This window comes from Mustela putorius, unplaced genomic scaffold (assembly GCF_011764305.1).
Source record: "Mustela putorius furo isolate JIRA1106 unplaced genomic scaffold, ASM1176430v1.1 tig00003836_pilon_pilon_pilon, whole genome shotgun sequence".
NCBI classification, from domain to species: domain Eukaryota; kingdom Metazoa; phylum Chordata; class Mammalia; order Carnivora; family Mustelidae; genus Mustela; species Mustela putorius.
This window is the reverse complement of record NW_025421989.1, coordinates 23,714,052-23,733,098: the sequence shown is the minus strand read 5'-3', so window position 1 is coordinate 23,733,098 and position 19,047 is coordinate 23,714,052. Positions and strand designations below refer to the sequence as shown.

Genomic DNA, 19,047 nt, shown 5'->3' with positions numbered 1-19,047 from the left:
AAAAAAAAAAACAAGAGAAATTCACAAAAGATGAATTAAGTAGGTCTTGCCTGCAGAAACCAAAATGCATTTTAATTCTAACCTAGTTATAATGGTACAGCCACAAAAATGGATGGACTTATCAATGAAAGATACATATACAATACTACACCAGATACCAGAGTATCTAACAATATATGATAAAGGGAGCATTTATCACTAAACAAAAGAAATCTGTCTGTGATAGTAAAAATCTGAAATGGCCCTCAAGACTCCTATCCCTGGTATTCACATTCTGTATCCCTGCCTGTGTGAGGACTATAAATTTAAAAGGGTATCACTCTCATTATTAGGCTGTGTTATATGGCAAAAGTGAAGACGTTCTGTAGTTGTAAATAAATTAACAAATCAGTTGACTTTAAATTAATCCTAAGGGAGACTACACCCAGTGGGTGCAGGCTAATCAGATGACTCTTTAAAAGAGGGTCTAGAGGTCACAGAAGATGTCAGAGAATTAAGCAGCAGCAGAGATGCTCTCCTACTGGCACTGAAGAAAAACCTGCCACGTTGTGGAGAGAATCACAAGTCATGGAATGGTTAGTGGCCTCTAGGAGCTGAGGGCCTCAATCCTACAACCACAAAGAACTGAATCTGCCAACAACAACAACAACTTGGAGGAGGACCCCCAGTTCTCAGGTAAGAGTGCAGCCTGGCTGATACCTTGGTTTTAGCCTTCTGAGGCTCTGAACAGAGGATCCAGCTAATCTGTGCCCAGACTCCTAACCCACAGAAGTCATGTGAGAATACATTTGTATCATTTCAAGCTACTAGATTTGTAGTAATTTGTTATGCATTAATAGATAACTAATAAATCATGTAAATACTCATAAACCCAGGTAGAGATTTATGTCAATAAATATTTAATAAAGTACCACTGAAGTATCTAATCACTAAAAAGAAGTACTATTAAAATAAATTGTTGGGAATGGCTCTAAGATAAAATATTATTCAGCCTTCACAAATATTTTTGAAGTTTATCCACTGTAGGTTTATTAATTCAGACAAAACAGTCACAATAAAATGCTAAGATATAAAAGCAAAATACAATGCTGTATAGAGAATGTGACTAGAAAGAAATTACTTCACAACATATAATATGACCTTTGCAATCATAAGTAAGTATACTAAATTTTAGGCTTCCTCCATATACTTATATGCTTGCTCAATTAAAAAAATGAGTATCTACTGTTTTTCATAAAAACAAGCACATTTTTATATTACTTCAAAATCTCCTTAGAAAAGGTTCTGACATAAGGAATAGCACAAAGGACCACAGGGGAGGGAGGGAAAGCTGAATGGAAAGAAATCAAAGAGGGAGATAAACCATGAGAGACTCTGGACTCCAGAAAACAAACTGCGGGTTATAGAGGGTAGGGAGGTGGGGGATAGGGTAACTGGGTGATGGGTATTGAGGAGGTGCATTTTGTGACGAGCACTGGGTGTTATATGCAACTAATGAATCACTGAACACTAGATCAACAACCAAGGATGTACTTTTGCTGGCTATCTGAGCATAATTTTTAAAAAAAAAAGGTTTTAAGGTTGTAGGTGTCCATTAACAGATGAATAAATTAAAAAATTGAGATATACAAGATTAATCAGCCTTAAAAAAGAAGAAAATACATTAATTTGTGATAAGATGGATGGACCTTAGAGCATTATGCAAAATTAAATAAGCCAGGAACTGAAAGACAAATACTGCATGATCTCACTTCCATGTGAAATCTGAAAAAAATCAAAGTCATAGAAAGTAGAAAATAGAATGATGGTTGCCAGAGGGTGAGGATGGTGACAATGAGGAGATATTAGTCTAAGTTTACCGAAGTTCAGTTACACAGGATGAATAAGATCCAATGATGTAATATATGGCATGGTATTAAAATAGTTATTAATACTGCACTGCATACTTAAAGTTTGCTAGGAGAATAAAAAAAATTTTCTTGTAATACAATAAATGATAGTTATTTGAGATGAATATGTCAATTAACTTGATTGTAGTAATCATTTCACAATGTATATGTTTATCAAAACATCAAGTGTCATACCCTAAATATATATATATATATTTGCCAACTGGAAAATTAATTTAAAAAAGGAAAAGCTTTTACAAAATGAAATCTCAAATTGGTCAAGAATCCGGATAAATTCCTATTATTTTAATTCTGCAAGTAAAAAACCACATAAAAGTCTCAATTCAAGAGTCATCCAGATAAACTCCATTGTGCTAAACATTTTGTCACTACAATAATTTCCAATATTCTCAGTCATAAGATCCACTTAAATGCGTTATTAATAGAAACACTATGATAGCAGTGACAATCTAATTAAAATAGATTCTGAACAGATACAAACCCATACACACAAACCTACACATTTCCCGGTCTGCTTACAATATCTATTAAATTGTTCCAAGCAGATAACAGTAAGTATGTAATGGACAACTGAAGGAATAAAGCATGTACTGTAGATGCATCTGCATGACAGTACTTAAATATTTGAGATACCGTAATGAACAAAAGAAATTACTGGATCATCTTTTGATGGAAAGGTGAAGCTTTAAAGACTACCTGACCCTCTCTGTTCACCTTTCTCTGTAAACATGGTATTTCACAACTCTGAAAAGATAACTTCTAGAAAGTTAACAGCAATAGTGCATAAACAATGAATCTTGGAACACTAAAAAAATTAAATTAAATTTTAAAAATGTTAACAGCAATACAAGTAATTCTTGCCCATAGAAATGGAAATTATATGTGGTCTGGTGGGATGCAACTTATCACTGCCCTATGTACAGATCATTGTGGCAAATCCATTCCAAAATTCTTTTACTGCATCTAAATTTGTGGTTCTCTGACACCTCCTCTAAACCAGTTGTAACATGTCCTCCAGTTCCTTTGTCAGTGAATTAAGTGAATCTTTGACATATGCCCATTTTGTATCTTTATGACCCATGGGTTTCTGAAAATTATGTTTGAAAACTACATTTATTATAGTAAAGTTAATCAATGAATACTTTAAGATAAGCAAAGTATTTTTAAAAGTTTAAAAAGAAGAAATTACAATAAGCTGTATTTGGCAATTTTCTATTCTAGTTAATGCTTAGTATAATGATGTTTTCATCAGAAACCATGTGAACAACACCATAAAAACAGTTTCAAGGCAGTTATATAAGAAACCAGGTGAATTACAAATATGCATAGAAAAAGTCTGTCTCCATAACACTATCGTCAATAAAAACTAATTGTATTTTGAGTCACTAGGCCTTTCTCTCCATTTTAGAAAGGCAGAAGAATCACTCTTAGAGGAAGGGTGGCTGGGATGTAGCTTCCTAGAAAAAGGTCTCAGGATCAAGGTCATTTGAAAATGATGTAATAATGCCTTACAAAGTCCAGATTGCTTAGTGTAACCAGGTACCCCTCAGAAAAGCCCTGGGACTAGCTGATGGTCTGCAAAGATAGACCTGAAGAAATATACAAAACGGTGATTAAGGGCACGCACTGAAGAGGATAAAATGTCTGTGTCTGAAGCACACCTCAACTTCTTACCAACTGTGCAAACATGGATAAATAATAATACTTCATAACTCTATGTCTCTATCCTCTCACCTCTAGAGTGGGCAGGGGAATAGTCTCAGAAGATTATTTCAAAAACTAAATACAATAAAGTATGATAAGCATCAAACACTGATGCATAGTTGGGTGTGTATTACCCTTTATCACTATAAACCACAGGACCATGCATAGTAATTCCAGATTAAAACTCCTGTGAATCATTGGTGAAATGGAAATATTCCATAGGCTGCCATAAATTTCGGTAAAACTCAATATAAGTCATACTTATTTGGTGACAGGAGAAAATCCAGTAAATGGATGAACCCGACTAGCTAAAATGGAAAGTGCACTGTGCACAAGAACAGAGAGCATAAATAAAAACACTACACAGTTTCCATCTGCCACTTTTCTAATTCACCTTTCTTACACCTTTCATATTCATCATACCCTCCACTGTAATTCAGCTGCAAAGCTCATACCGAAGAAAGTTTTTGGGTTCTAAAGTCAGCAGATTGGATGAGGCAAGTGACAAAGCCAGGGAAGAAAAACAAATATATTCCATCATTGCTTTTCTGGGCTGCAAACATGATCCTAGCTGAGTGGATCTGCCATCCTTTGTGAATTCTTCCTGCCAATATATTCAAACTTTTTAAAAAAGATTTTATTTATTTATTTGACAGACAGAGATCACAAGTAGGCAGAGAGGCAGGCAGAGTGGGGCGGTGGGATGGGGGGAGCAGGAAAAAGACTCCCCGCTGAGCAGAGAGCCAGATGCAATGCGGGGCTCAATCCCAGGACCCTGGGATCATGACCTGAGCCAAAGGCAGAGGCTTTAACCCACTGAGCCACCCAGGTGCCCCCCTGCCAATATATTCAATGAATAGTTAGAAACTTACTGCAAATCTCAAGAAAACATGGCTTTATGTTAATCAGACCCTGTCTTTGATGTTTTTTATATATGGCAAACAAATTTTTTAAATTTTATTTTTCCAGTTAAACTCCACATACCCACAGGCATAACAACTTGTGAGGAGAGTAGGATACTGGGAGAAAAGCTAAGGCATGGCTCCTCAACCTTGCCTGCATTTTAGGATCACTAAGGGAGTTTTCAAAGAGACTGATAACCTGGGTAATCCTGAAGCTGATGATGCACAGACCACACTTTGAAAAGCAAACATCTAAGCAATTCTCTTTTTTAGAGTTCCCTGTGACAGGGTTTTCTCAACCCCACTGCTATTAACATGTTGGGCCAGATAATTCTTTGTTTTAGAAGGCTATCCTGTGCATTGTAGAATGTGTGACAGCATTGACGGATTCTACCCACTAGATGTTAGTGGTATCCTCACCAAGCCGCCACAAGCAAAATGTCTCCAAACATTGCCAAATGATCTGTGGCATGGATAGTACCTTCCTATCATAAGCTCATTTGAGTAGTCAGAATATTAAGCTCTAGCCAACAGAAAATATTTCTAAGGCCCTGGAACAAAGAACAATTAGCCTCTTTTGTAAAGAGGCTCAGTAGCCACCCCTAGGTACTACACAGTGAAAGATTGACCACCGAAGTTGCCAGGAAAGGAAATATAAGCATTAGTCCTATCTGCCAATAGGTCATTAGAATTCTCATAAAGGAAACAAACAATGATAAAGCTTTGTAATTTAAAAAAATAACTGGTAAAATTGAAAGAAGTGAATGCATTTGTTCAAAACAAAATAAAAGATGTTCATGTCCTAATCCCCAGATATGCTGAATATGTTACCTTACATGAGAAAAGAGACTTGGCAGATTTGATTCATTCAAGGATTGTAACATGGGAGAGATTATCCTGGATTCCGAAGCAGGACCAAATGTAATAATCACAAGAGTCATTGTAAGAAGGTGACAAGATTATTAAAGTTAGGGAGAAGGCCATGTGATAACAGAAGTGGAGATTAGGGTGATAAAGCCATGAGTCAAGAAATGTCAGCAAACACTAGAAGCTGCAAGATTGAAGGAACAGATTCTGTCCTGGAGTCCCCAGAAGAACAAGCCCTGAAGACATCCTGATTATAGCCCTGTAAGTCACATTTCATAACTCTAACCTTCCAAAATGAAAGAGAATAAATCTGTGTTATTTGTGCCACATAGTGTGCGATAACCTGTTACAGTTGTAAAAGAAAGCTAGTATAACAGTGAAGAAGCCAGAAACATAAAAGAAATACTATTTAGGGGTACACGTCTGTGAATCAACAGTCTTACAATTCCTTGAAACAAATAATACATTATATGTTAATATAAAGCCTGGGGGGGGGGGGACAAAAATTTTAAAAAAAGAACTCACAACCCCAAGATCAAGAGTCACAGGCTCTACTGACTGAGCTAGCAAGGTGCCCCTGTTATTAGCTTTTAATATTAATTACATGTTGAAGTGATATTTCGGATATATTGGTTTAAGTAACATACATAAAGTTAAAAAGAAAGAAATACTGCTTATCAAAACAGCTGTTAATCTTTGTTGAACACTTAATAAATGCCACACATATATCTAAGAACTTTACATGGATTATTTTGTTAATCCTTACAAATTTTCAATTAATTTCAACCAATGGATGCTATTGTCTATATAAGTACCTTTCCCAAGGTCACAAAACTAGAAAATTAGTTTCCATGGCTTCTATTTTAAATATTTTAAATAGTCAAAAATATGTAAAACAATGTTAGTTCTGAGACCTCTGATGCAAATGTATCCACAACTAAAAACATACAGGATCACATCTTCCTTATCCATTCGTCCATTGAAGGACTATCTTGGTTCTTTCTATAGTTTGGCGACTGTGGCCATTGCTGCTATAAACACTGGGGTACAAATGGCCCTTCTTTCACGACATCTGTATCTTTGGGGTAAATTCCCAGGAGTGCAATAGCGGGGTCATAGGGAAGTTCTATTTTTAATTTCTTGAGGAATCTCCATAATGTTCTCCAAAGAGGCTGCACCAACTTGCATTCCCACCAACAATGTAAGAGGGTTCCCCTTTCTCCACATCCTCTCCAACACGTGTTGATTCCTGTCTTGTTAATTTTGGCCATTCTAACTGGTGTAAGGTGATATCTCAATGTGGTTTTGATTTGAATCTCCCTGAGGGCTGTGGTCCATATACACTATGGAGTATTATGCCTCCATCAGAAAGGATGAATACCCAACTTTTGTAGCAACATGGACGGGACTGGAAGAGGTTATGCTGAGTGAAGTAAGTCAAGCAGAGAGAGTCAACTATCATATGGTTTCATTTATTTGTGGAGCATAACAAATATCATGGAGCACAAGGGGTGTTAGAGAGGAGAAGGGAGTTGGGGTAAATTGGAAGGGGAGGTGAATCATGAGAGACTATGGACTCTGAAAAACAATCTGAGGGGTTTGAAGTGGAAGGAGGGTGGGAGGTTGGGGTGCCAGGTGGTGGGTATTATAGAGGGCATGGATTGCATGGAGCACTGGGTGTGGTGAAAAAATAATGAATACTGTTTTTCTGAAAATAAATAAATTAACTTAATTTAAAAAAAAAAAAAACATACAGGATCCGTATCCAATGATCCACCTGCAGGTAGTGCTACTATTTCTTTGGACAGTGTCTGCTAATATAATCCTTGCATGGAGTGAAATTCTATCCATGTGCTATTTATGTGGTTTTCAACTAAGCATTTGCTATATTCAGTTAATGCCAAGGTTTTCACTATCTAAAGGTCCTACTTCTTTATCACAGGAGCTACACAATTTCCTCAAAGAGAATATACATTGCTTTATGCTTGTGTGATATGGTTGCTTCTTAACCTACCAACACTAAGCATACAACTCTCCTTGCTTAAGGTTCTTCTAAGAATTGCATTCTAAGATTGACTGCTTTTCTTCCCATCACCACTACACTTCCACAAGTACAGAGGATCAGAGGTCAAACAGCATTTCGTATTGACCACATTCTGCAATCTATTTAGCAGTTTTGTATATCATCTTGCTTATTGAGGTTTTAATGGATATATGAACTTGTAAACCAACATATGCCCTGCACTATCCTAGACACTGGAGTACTAGAGACATAACAGGAAACAAGATCAAGAACCTTTCCTCATCAAGCTTACATTCTTGGTTGTAAAACACAAACAGACAAGGAATGTATTTCATTTAATGATAAATGAGAGGAAAATTAAATAGTTCTACAGGAAAAAGAATGAAGTGGTATAGAAGTTACTGTTTTAATTTCTTAAAGGTTCTACCACTTGGGATTTAGTTATTTATTTATTTATTTATTTAAGATTTTATTTATTTATTTGACAGAGAGAGAGATCACAAGTAGACAGAGAGGCAGGAAGAGAAAGAGAGGGGGGAAGCAGGCTTCCCACTGGGCAGAGAGCCCGATGCGGGACTCAATCCCAGGACCCTGAGATCATGACCTGAGCTGAAGGCAGAGGCTTAACCCACTGAGCCACCAAGGCGCCCCTCACTTGGGATTTAAATCATGAGAAAGAAGCAGTCATATATGAATACAGGGGAAAACATCCCAGGAAAGGATGAGCATATTCAAAAGTCATGACAGCAGAACAAGTTCTTAATAGTTGCACAACGGAAAGAACTTCAATGTGATTGGGGGAGACTAGACATGAGGGAGATGAGAACTAGGCTGAGCATGAAGAACAGGATAGGACCAATAAATGGAAGCACTTATATTGTATTTGTACTGCAAAGTCATCCAGAGTTTGTACAGTACTGTTTTGGGTTCATTTTGTTGCCCAAAAGAATACGTTGAAGTACTAACCATGGATACCCATATATGTGACCTTATTTGGGAAGAGAGCCTTTGCAGAAGTAACCAAGTTTAGATGAGATCATCCTGGATTAGGGTGGACCTTAAATCCAATTACTGGTGTACTTACAAAGAGAGACACACAGACACTCACAGGGAGGAAGGCCATGTAACTAAGGAGGCAGAGATTGGACTCATGCATGTGTTCAAGCCAAGGAGAGCCAAGTACTATTGTTAACTACAAGAAGCCCAAAAGAGACAAGAAAGGACAATCTCCTAGAGCCCTCAGAGAGACGATGGCCCTGCAGACAACTGGATTTTGGACTTCTAGCCCCCAAAACTGTGAGAGTAAGTATCTGTTGCTTTCAGCCACCCATTTTGTGGTAATTTTGTTGATGCAGTCATGGGGAACTAATACTGGTACTAATAAGATAATAGACATTATTTAAAAGTTTGCCTTGACTACCATGTTAAGAATGAACTATAATGGAACAAAGCTAGGAAAAACGGATACTAATTAGGTTGGAGGCTAATGCAGTAGTTCAGAGATTCACGGATACGATTTAGTGTACACTTCTAACAAAGGTAATGCTGCAAAATCATTAGACTTGATATACATTTTAGAGAAAATACCAATAGGAGTCACTGATACGTTGGATGTGTCAGTTAGTTAAAATGAAATCAGATTATTCCCAGGTCTGGCCAGGAAATAAAGTTATACTATATTACCATTAACTGAGATGGGGAAAGTTAGGGGAATAGCAAGTTTGGGAAGTTAAGAAGACTCGATCCATTCTAGATTCTTTAAGTTTCAGATGCCTATATCATATTCAGGTTAATTTGATATATTACTGTTGCAGGCCTGTAATAACCCCCACCTCTTACTCATGACCTTGTGTGATCCCCTTCAAGTGTGGGATGGTCCTAGGGACTTGTTAATAAGGCAAAAGTGATAAAATGTCACTTCTGAGATTAAGTTACAGATTTCTACTTTACTGAAATTCCCTTATTACTCACTTTGATAAAGGCAGATGCCCTACTGAAGAGTCCATATGATAAGAAATTGACGGTGGCCCATTGTAAATAGCCAGAGAAAAACCTGGTCCAACAAGGAACTGAATCCTGCTAACCATCATTGCGTAAGCTTAGAAGCAGATCATTCCCCAACTGAACCCTGAGATGACTGCTGCCCCATCCAAAATCTTGACTACAGCCTTGTGAGTGACCCTGAGCCAGGAGACCAAGCTAAGCCATGTCCAGATTATTAATCCACAGAAATCATTAGATAATGTTTCATTTCAAGACACTAAGTTTTGGGTAATATTTTTATGTAACAACAGATAATAAAGATAGGAACGATGTGAGAGAAAGCTGAGCTACAAACATACATTTAGGAGTCGCTGATTTTTTTTTTTTTAAGATTAATGTATTTGACAGAGAGAAAGAGAGCTCACAAGGAGGGGGAGCAGGAGAAGGAGAAGCAGGTTTCCTCTGAGCAGGGAACCTGATGTAGAGCTCGATTCCAGGACCTTCAGATCATGACCTGAACTGAAGGCAGGTGATTAAATGACTGAGCCACCCAAGCACCTCAAGAGTCACTGATTTTAAACAGATTTTATTTAGAAGGAACTAAAAGGTCAGAGAAGTAGGAATAAGCAAAGAAAGAATTAATTAGGTAGGAAGAAAACCAGGAGAAACTATTTTGAGATGAAAGTTGTAGCCAACTGGGTCACATTATGCAAAGAAATCAGGTAAGATGAAAAGTCAGAATTGACCATTGGATTCAGTAACAGAGCATTAGTTAGTAATCTTAACATAGCCATTTTACAAGGAACAAAAATCTCACTGGATTTCGCTAAGGAGAAAATGAAATGTGAGAAAGCAAAGACACTTAATACAGAAAATTCTTAGAGAGGCTTTTCTGTGAAGTCAATAGTGCCACAACTCAAGGGAATGTTTTTTGTAAGATGTGTGAATAGAAGCTCTACTTGGAGGCTCATGGGAATGATCCTACATTGAGAGATAAGATGGTGATGGAGGAAAGTTGACAACTGAAGAAGCAGTCTTTAAAATAATATTAGAAAACACAAATGTCGGGGTCAACTATAGAGAGTAGCAGGCGGATTTTGACCACTCTAAATGGAGGGAAGAGTATACCAGTAAATGTAGTGATAAGATATGAGTATGTTCTACTACAAAACATTTTTTTAAAAAAGTAGGCAGAAAGGCAAGTCTTCGCATTTGGTGTGAAAGGTGTAGAAAGAGGGTAGAAATTTTAAAGATAGAGGAGAATGGATAATATAATATCTCAGAGCATGGTACAGTGAATGAATGTCCTAGATAAAGAGGAAGATCCCATAGCACTGTTCCAATGTCCATTGTAGAAATGTGATCACAAAGATAAAGTAAAAAATGTAGTATGATTTATTTCAGAAATGCTCAACAACCTAGTGAAGGCAGGGAGCAGGTGGATAGCTGGATTTAACTTGGTTTGGACTTATTTCCAAGTGACTCTAAGAGAAAAATAGGGAGGCAAGTGTTTTAAGAGTTTAACAGATTGTAATACTGTTGGACCATGAAACTGCACCAATAAATTGTTCATGCATATGATGTCCATGCCAGAACCATATTTTTTTCTAATAGTTCAGACATGCCAATATAATGTCACGCTAATTGAAAGCTAACTTGTTTCAAGTAGTCCCACAGAACAACTTCATGATAATGATTAAGAAGCAGACGCATCTAATTTGACAGATTGAAAAAATCCAGTTCCCTTTAGCTGCCTGTGTTTTAACTCCCTGGGTAATATACCCAACGTTTGCACTTAAGAAAAATGCTTTCAGACATGATGGGATCTAAATACTCTCACATTGCCTGCCTGGAAGCTAGTCTACTGTTCTTTCTCTGTTAGCTTCAATGCAAGCTATGGGCTTGACACTGCAATTTAACAGGATTTACAACTTACTCCTGAAAAAATAGGAACAATTTTAAACTCCAGTAGATATTATTGCAATCATGCCAGCAGAAAAATTAATTCTGAAAAACCTATGGGCTCCAAGGAAAATAGATCAAAAAATAGTTTCTAATCAACATCATGCAGAGAGCCATGTCATCGACTATTTACTAGACAAAATATGTACCTGATATCTTGTATGAGGTGATATGATGAAAATCCACTCTGATCTTGTCATCCCAAAAGCAGTATCTCACTTTTCTTTTTGAGGGCATTTTTCAATAGACTCCTCTATCCCTCTGTTAACCATCTACCAACAATAAAATGCTTTAAGGGGAAGAAAGCCTTCTTAATTCACAGTTATCAGGACACCTAAAACTATTGTTTTCTTTCACCTAGTAACCTAGTATTTAACATTTATCTTCTGTAACAATTCTTTTTTTATTATTATGTTCAGTTAGCCACTGAATAGTACATAATTAGTTTTTGATATAGTGTTCAATGATTCATTAGTTAAGTATAACACCCAGTGCTCATCACAGCATGTGCCCTCCTTAATACCCATCACTCTCTTACCTCCTCCCCTAAGACTCCTCCCCTCTGAAATCCCCAGATTCTTTCTTGGGGTCTATAATTTCTCATGGTTCATCTCCCTCTCTGATTTCTCCCTCTTCGGATTTCCCTCCCTTCTCCTAATGTCCTCCATGCTCTTCCTTATGTTCCATGTTATAGTTTTCTTTCTCTGCTTGACTTACTTCACTTAGCATAATCCCCTCCAGTTCCATCCATGTCATATAAATAGTGGGTATTCATCCTTTCTGATGGCTGAATAATATTCCATTGTGTATATAGATCACATCTGTATTCATTCATCTGTTGAAGGGCATCTCACTCCTTCCACAGTTTGGTTATTGTGGACATTGCTACTATAAATATTGGGGTGCAGGTTCCCCTTCTTTTCACATCTGTACCTTTGTGGTAAATACCTGATAATGCAATTGCTGGGTCGTAGGGTAGTTCTATTCTTAACGTCCTGAGGAACCTCTTCTGTAACACTTCTAACAGCTAAACTATGTTTCATTATCAATGGTGAGGCCTTTAGAATGCTTTAATGATATTATCATGGATAATGATGGACCTAAATTAATTGGATTATTTTAAAATGAGATATATATTAACTACTGCTTTCAAAATAATACTTGTCTAATAGAAAAGGCTTTCGAAACATCAAGTCTGAATAGGAGTGTTTAAGGGTGCCCTTGGACGGCATTTCCCAAGATGATTCTATCAACACAGGCCCCATCTCTGCTTCTAAAAGTTCCTCCATTAAAAGATGACAGGTTTGGGAGAATTCCAAATGTTCTGTACCATCACATACATGCCTTGTTCCATCCCATTCTAGTTTTTCAGGCCACTTCACTTAAAAATGTAATTCATGGTGACTGACACTCCCACTGAAATTTGTCTGCAACTAATATATTCTAGCAGCTACTGACATACATTCCTTCTCTTCTATTTGCTCACTTTGACTTTTCCCCTAAATACAATGCTTCTCAGAAATATGCTGGGTTGACTATTTTCCTGCCAAAAGCTGCAGATTCTAATTAAATAACTCAGAGAAAAGCAGTCATAACAAAAAGCTAAATTACAAGACCTTGGGAATGCAATTGTTTCCAGGTGGGGAAGGACAGTGGGGATGGTATAAACTTCTGTTGGCCTCTAGGAAGAGACAGAGTGGCATAATGAAAAGCCTGCTGCCCTTTGTGTCCCAATGCTGGGCTTGAATCCCAGTTATGTTACTTCAGGGAAATAAGTTCATAACCTGCAAGTGCTTTTCTTTACAAGAATAGGAAACCTAATAACTGCCTTCCCTATCTCAAAACACTCTGTAATGTGAAATATTACCCTTATTTCCTCTGTGCCTATCATGCATTCCACATGTGGCATATTAACATTGGACACTGGCTGGAAAATACTATCTTGTCTATGCATCATTTGTCAGAATACTTCAACTGATCCCACTAATATCAACTCATTTTTCAAAAGTTACAAAATGGCATCCTCATTTATCCTCATATACTAAGTAGATTAACCAAGATGGAATACTTTATAATTAGATGACTTCCAAAAGACCGGCAACACACTTTGACATGCCCATTTAATGCATCATTCACAAGTCTTCAGCCTCCAAAGATCAACAGCAGTGCTTTCTACCTAAATGGTGGTAGCTGGAGGTTTTTAAAAAGCAAGGCTACATGTCTAAATCACTATGTGAGGAAGTGCCATATCACTTAGAGCCACAGAGCACTGCCTGAATGTCCTTGTATATGTTAATACATGTAAGCAAGATTGCATTTAAAAATCTACTGTTATTAAGGGTGGCACGTAATGCATGGAGCACTGGGTGTGGTGCATAAACAACGAATGCTGGAGCACTTAAAAAAATAAAATTAAATCAAGATCTTAAAAAAAATTAAAATAAAATAAAATCCACTGTGAATGTCAGAAGGAAATCTCTTTAAGTCCAGAGAAATGATCGTCTCTTCAGCTGTGCTTACTAACAACATTTTGTCTAGAGAGACAACATGTTCTTCTAAAAGTCCAATCAAAACTCTATTATTTCAGTTAAACTAACTGACTCACAACCACAGGCTGATGAAGCTTGAGCTTGAGGACCCTTAAAATACACAGGTTTCTTTTTTATAAAGCCCTGCACTTAGTTTTGCAGTTGTAATTTTGCATCCTGTTATCTTATAAAGTGGAGCCAAAATTGGATAAGTTTCAAGGTACATCAAAACTAGAGTCTCGGGGCGCCTGGGTGGCTCAGTGGGTTAAGCCGCTGCCTTCAGCTCAGGTCATGATCTCAGAGTCCTGGGATCGAGTCCCACATCGGGCTCTCTGCTCGGCAGTGAGCCTGCTTCCTCCTCCCTCTCTCTCTCTCTGCCTGCCTGCCTCTCTGCCTACTTGTGATCTCTCTGTGTCAAATAAATAAATAAAATCTTTAAAAAAAAAAAAAAAAAAAAAAAAAAAAAAAAAAAAAAAAAAAAAAAAAAAAAAAAAAAAAAAAAACTAGAGTCTCCTCAGGTCACCACATGTACTTTAACTACTCACTATATACTCCTTGTCAAGATGACTAAACATTTTCACTTTCTAGAGACCCCCAAAATGGAAAATATAATGAAACAAGCTCTTATTCACCATTTGGTGAAGACAGTCTTTCCACACGAATTACCAGATGGCAATTTATAGCACAGATTTTATAGCACAGGAAAAGAGTGTAGATGTATGCAGTAATAGGAAGAGCAATAACCTGCCAACTAAGAGACCTAGATTCAAGTCCAAAGGGTGCCACACCACTCACTAAGATCTTTGTAAAGTCTAGTTTTAGTACCCTTACCTTTGTGATGAAAGAATTAAACAAGATTATCACTACAATTTCTGCTTGGAACATCCTGATTAATATAATCTAATGCTATTTTTCAGTTATATCATTTTAGGCTTAACCTCATGTTGCAATGAACAGATCCAATAACAATATGGAACTCTTCCCAATGGCCACCTATACACTGGATCCTGAACCTGGGAAGTATCCCCAGAATGATGACTTTAGTCTGCCTACTTCATCAACCTGAAACACAAGAGGATATACTCACTGTGTCACACTTCGCTTCATTAAATGGTAAAACACAGTCCGTATGTATTACTTTAATTATGGAGATAAGAAAGCAAAATTTTATAATATAAATTACTTTCAATATTTCCTTACTTGTTCTCATAAGAGTCATATCCAATATATCTAAGTATCATTAAATATTTACTTCTTAGATAGCTATTTTTAACATAGTTCATCAATTTCATCCTTTCTGTACATACATTTATTATTCCAATGAGATTTAGAATCTCACGCTTCACTCCTCTGCAATCTGAATTGCCCTTTTGGTTCACATGACCAGTAGAATGATATAGAAATAACATTCTATGCTACTTGTTATGCAACAGTAGTAACTAGAACATTTCTAACACTAAGCCAAATATTTTTGGTTTTTTTTTTCCCTAAATCTATCTATACAATATAAATACAGGCTATAATCCAACTCAAATTCTTATACTGTCATTTCCTTTCACATCAGGTATAAAGACATAGGTCTCTGTAGTATTTCACTTCAAACTCAAAGATGTCATTTAACATTACAAATTTTTTTACTAGCTATGACACTCTTTTAATACTTTTTTGTTGTTGTTTGTTTTTTTAGTTTTTCTTACAGCTACTGTCTCAGCTTCAAGTACCAAACCAACAAGTGAATAAACAATCTTTATACTCAGAGAAATAGCTGTTGTAGTAAGACTGCCATATACATCAAGAGAGCTGATTCCATATATTCACAAACTTTATCTTAAAAGCAATGTTACAATTGATTAGGAATTTCAATAAATTCATGATTTAACATCCAGCTGGCAGTCATGGAATTCCTAATCACAGTATAAAATGGATACTGATGTTCTGAAATTGAAGAATATATGGAAAGACCACTCAATTTTCATACAATTTCTCACAAACACAATTTTACTCTCTACACTAATGTTGAATGAGAACAAAGGGAGTCTCCTTCACATAGCTCTTGGAATTCTTTGTAAGTTTTATGACTGGAAACTGCTGACAGGAGCACATAGTACCAATTCTCAGTGTCTTAACTGTGGTTGGAAAGAGAGCCAGTTCTAAAATAACTACTATCCAAGCAACAGATGTCTTTGTAGATCAACATATTGACTTTTGTATAACACAAACTAAGATCAAAGTGCACAAAATCAATGTAGTCAAGATGATGGAAATGAGAATTTTGTAGAACTAAACCTGTAGTTAGAACTCCCAACTGATCTGAGGTATATTTTCATGAACATTAAATCAGAGATGATAAATAAAAACCTACATCTTGTGTTTAATATTCATGGACTATTTAGAGCACTTGAGAAGCCAGAGCCTACTATGTCTTTTTAAATACAGAAAATAAAAATGCATCAAGCGATTTATTCAACAACATTATGATCTTCTATTTAACATACTCTAGGAATGCGTATTTGCATGTTACAAACAGAGAGCAATACTATTCAGTTACTTCAAAATGACATGTAATCAAAATCTTTGGACTTCCAGAAGAGCAAGAATCTACATTTGATCACTGATTTTTTTTAACTATTTGCACTGTATTTTTTAAGTTTCCTCCATGTCTTTTAGTCACTAAATAGCTCCTTTTTTTTTCAAATATAATTAACATATAGTGTTATACTAGGTTCATGTGTATAATGTAATGATTTAACAATCTTATATATTCCTCAGTGTTCATCACAGTAAGCACACCTGTAATCCCCTTTAAATATTCCTCCCATCACCTCACCTGCCACCCCTCTGGCAACCACCAGTTTGTTCTCTGTATTTAAAAGTCTTTTTTTGGTCTCTCTCTTTTTTCTCCTTTGTTTATTCGTTTGTTTTCATCACTAAATTCCACACAGGAGTGAGAGCACATGGTATTTGTCTTTCTCTGATTGATTTGCTTCACTTAGCATTATACCCTCTAGGTCCATCCACGTTGTCACTATGGCAAGATTTCATTCATTTTTATGGCCGAGTAATATTCCATTGTGTATATATACCCATCTTCTTTATCTGATTGCTGTGCTTAGGTAAGTTCTGACTTATAAAGAATTTCATAGATCACTGCATAAAACTTAAGCTTAGCTCTAGAATATATGTACACACAGGCATATGTGCATACATACCCCACACACTCAAGCAAAATCCACATATCAGTCCTGAGTTCCTACCACTGTACCCTCTTACTCAGGTAATTCAACTGAGATACTGAAATGTTTATATAATTAATTCAATTATTCATGTGTTTTTTCCTGTCAGCCATCTAAAGTATAATTTTTTAAAATGTGTCAAATTCAACCACTGACAATGCTGGATTTTTTATGATAGAGAAAAAAAGGCCCTATCAGAGATTGGGCAGCCAATGTCAATGACATTGTTATACCTAAGCCAAGAATGGGCCATTTAAACCTGTTTAACCTGAGATAAACTGATTTTAAAAGTAGAGTTAGAGATTGTAGGACTAATTTATAATTGATTTGACTGCTAGTTTTCTAGAACTACTAGTATTTAGGTTGCATATATGCAGGTGCACATTTTTGGACTATCACTCCAAACCCCTTTTCTTTCTAAGTCTCTGCTTAGAGGACTAACTCTCTAGACACCACAGCTTTCTGTAGCTTCCGTTTATGAAAAAAGAGAATTCAGTTTTACCTTACCCCATTAGTAGGTCAATTTGGTCAAGAATCACAATAAATCTTAGATTATTAAGATTTTTCTTTAAAAAAATTATCTACAGGGCACCTGGGTGGCTCAGTGGGTTGAGCCGCTGCCTTCGGCTCAGGTCATGATCTCAGGGTCCTGGGATCGAGTCCCACATCGGGCTCTCTGCTCAGCAGGGAGCCTGCTTCCCTTCCTCTCTCTCTGCCTGCCTCTCCGTCTACTTGTGATTTCTGTCAAATAAATAAATAAAATCTTTAAAAAAAATTAAAAATAAAAAAAAATTATCTACAGGTATTTGTTTTGCTACTGGGTACAAAGATGGTACAGTACAGTGGTGATATCTTCCCTTCCAAAGAAATATGCAGAAATCCTTTTTAACGGGAGTTTCACCTACATACCCCAATTTCTAATTTTCTTAACAGTTTTAAACACTTTTATTTCAATTTTCCTCAAGTATGCCATAAAAGAAGATAGGGGAAAAGAGAAACTAATGAACTTGCTCTTATGTTTTTCAAATTATTCTAGAGAATATTGACTGTTCAAAAAAAATTAGCTACAATTCCATGGTATTTTTCAATATGAAGACAGAGCTTATATGAAATTACCAACACTTTTACCAAAAAGTCAGTATAAGAATACTAATTTTCAAATATACAAATTACATTCACATCTTTCTCTTTGCAGGTTATCTCAAAAATCAAAGGAAAATACCAGAAAATGGTACTAATTAAGTACTGTCAACATTAGCTGCACTTTCCATTTATTTCACTGATATTGTCTTCTAAAAACTTGAATCATGGCATCAAGTTATTTAAAAATTTCCTTCATAAAGACCATTAAATCACCAAGGTCCAATCAATCTTAAATCATTTATGTATTTACATCTACCTTAATTGTAAAAACACAGGAAAGCTATGTTAGAGCACAGGGTCAGCAAATGACCACCCACAGGCCACATCTGGTCCATTGCTTTGTTTATAAGGCCCAAAACATAAAAATGGTTTTTACTCTTTTTTTTTTTTTAAAGATTTTGTTTATTTGACAGACAGAGATTACAAGTAGACAGAGAGGCAGGCAGAGAGAGAGAGAGAGAAGCATGCTCCCTGCTGAGCAGAGAGCCCGATGCGGGACTCGATCTCAGGACCCTGGGATCATGACCTGAGCCAAAGGCAGCAGCTCAACCCACTGAGCCACCCAGGTGCCCCGGTTTTTACACTTTTAAGTAATTTTGGGGAAAAAGAATATTTTGTGACACATGAAACATATGAAATTTAAATTCCAGTGTCGATAAATAAAGCTGTACTGGAATATAACCATGCTGAGGATGACTTTCCATTTGTGAATTCAAAAAGCAATTTAGTCCTTTACTACAATCCACGTTGGTTTTTTAGATGAACAGTTTTCAGAGAAAATGTAAATCATGC

The 19,047-nt window shown here is 36.4% G+C and overlaps 1 protein-coding gene across 1 annotated transcript in view; it reads right to left on the bottom strand.

Annotated features, from left to right (window-relative positions):
- Positions 1-19,047, bottom strand: part of IL1RAPL1 (interleukin 1 receptor accessory protein like 1) — a 1,495,797-nt gene that overhangs the window by 1,307,877 nt on the left and 168,873 nt on the right. The gene's annotated exons all lie outside the window — the stretch shown is intronic.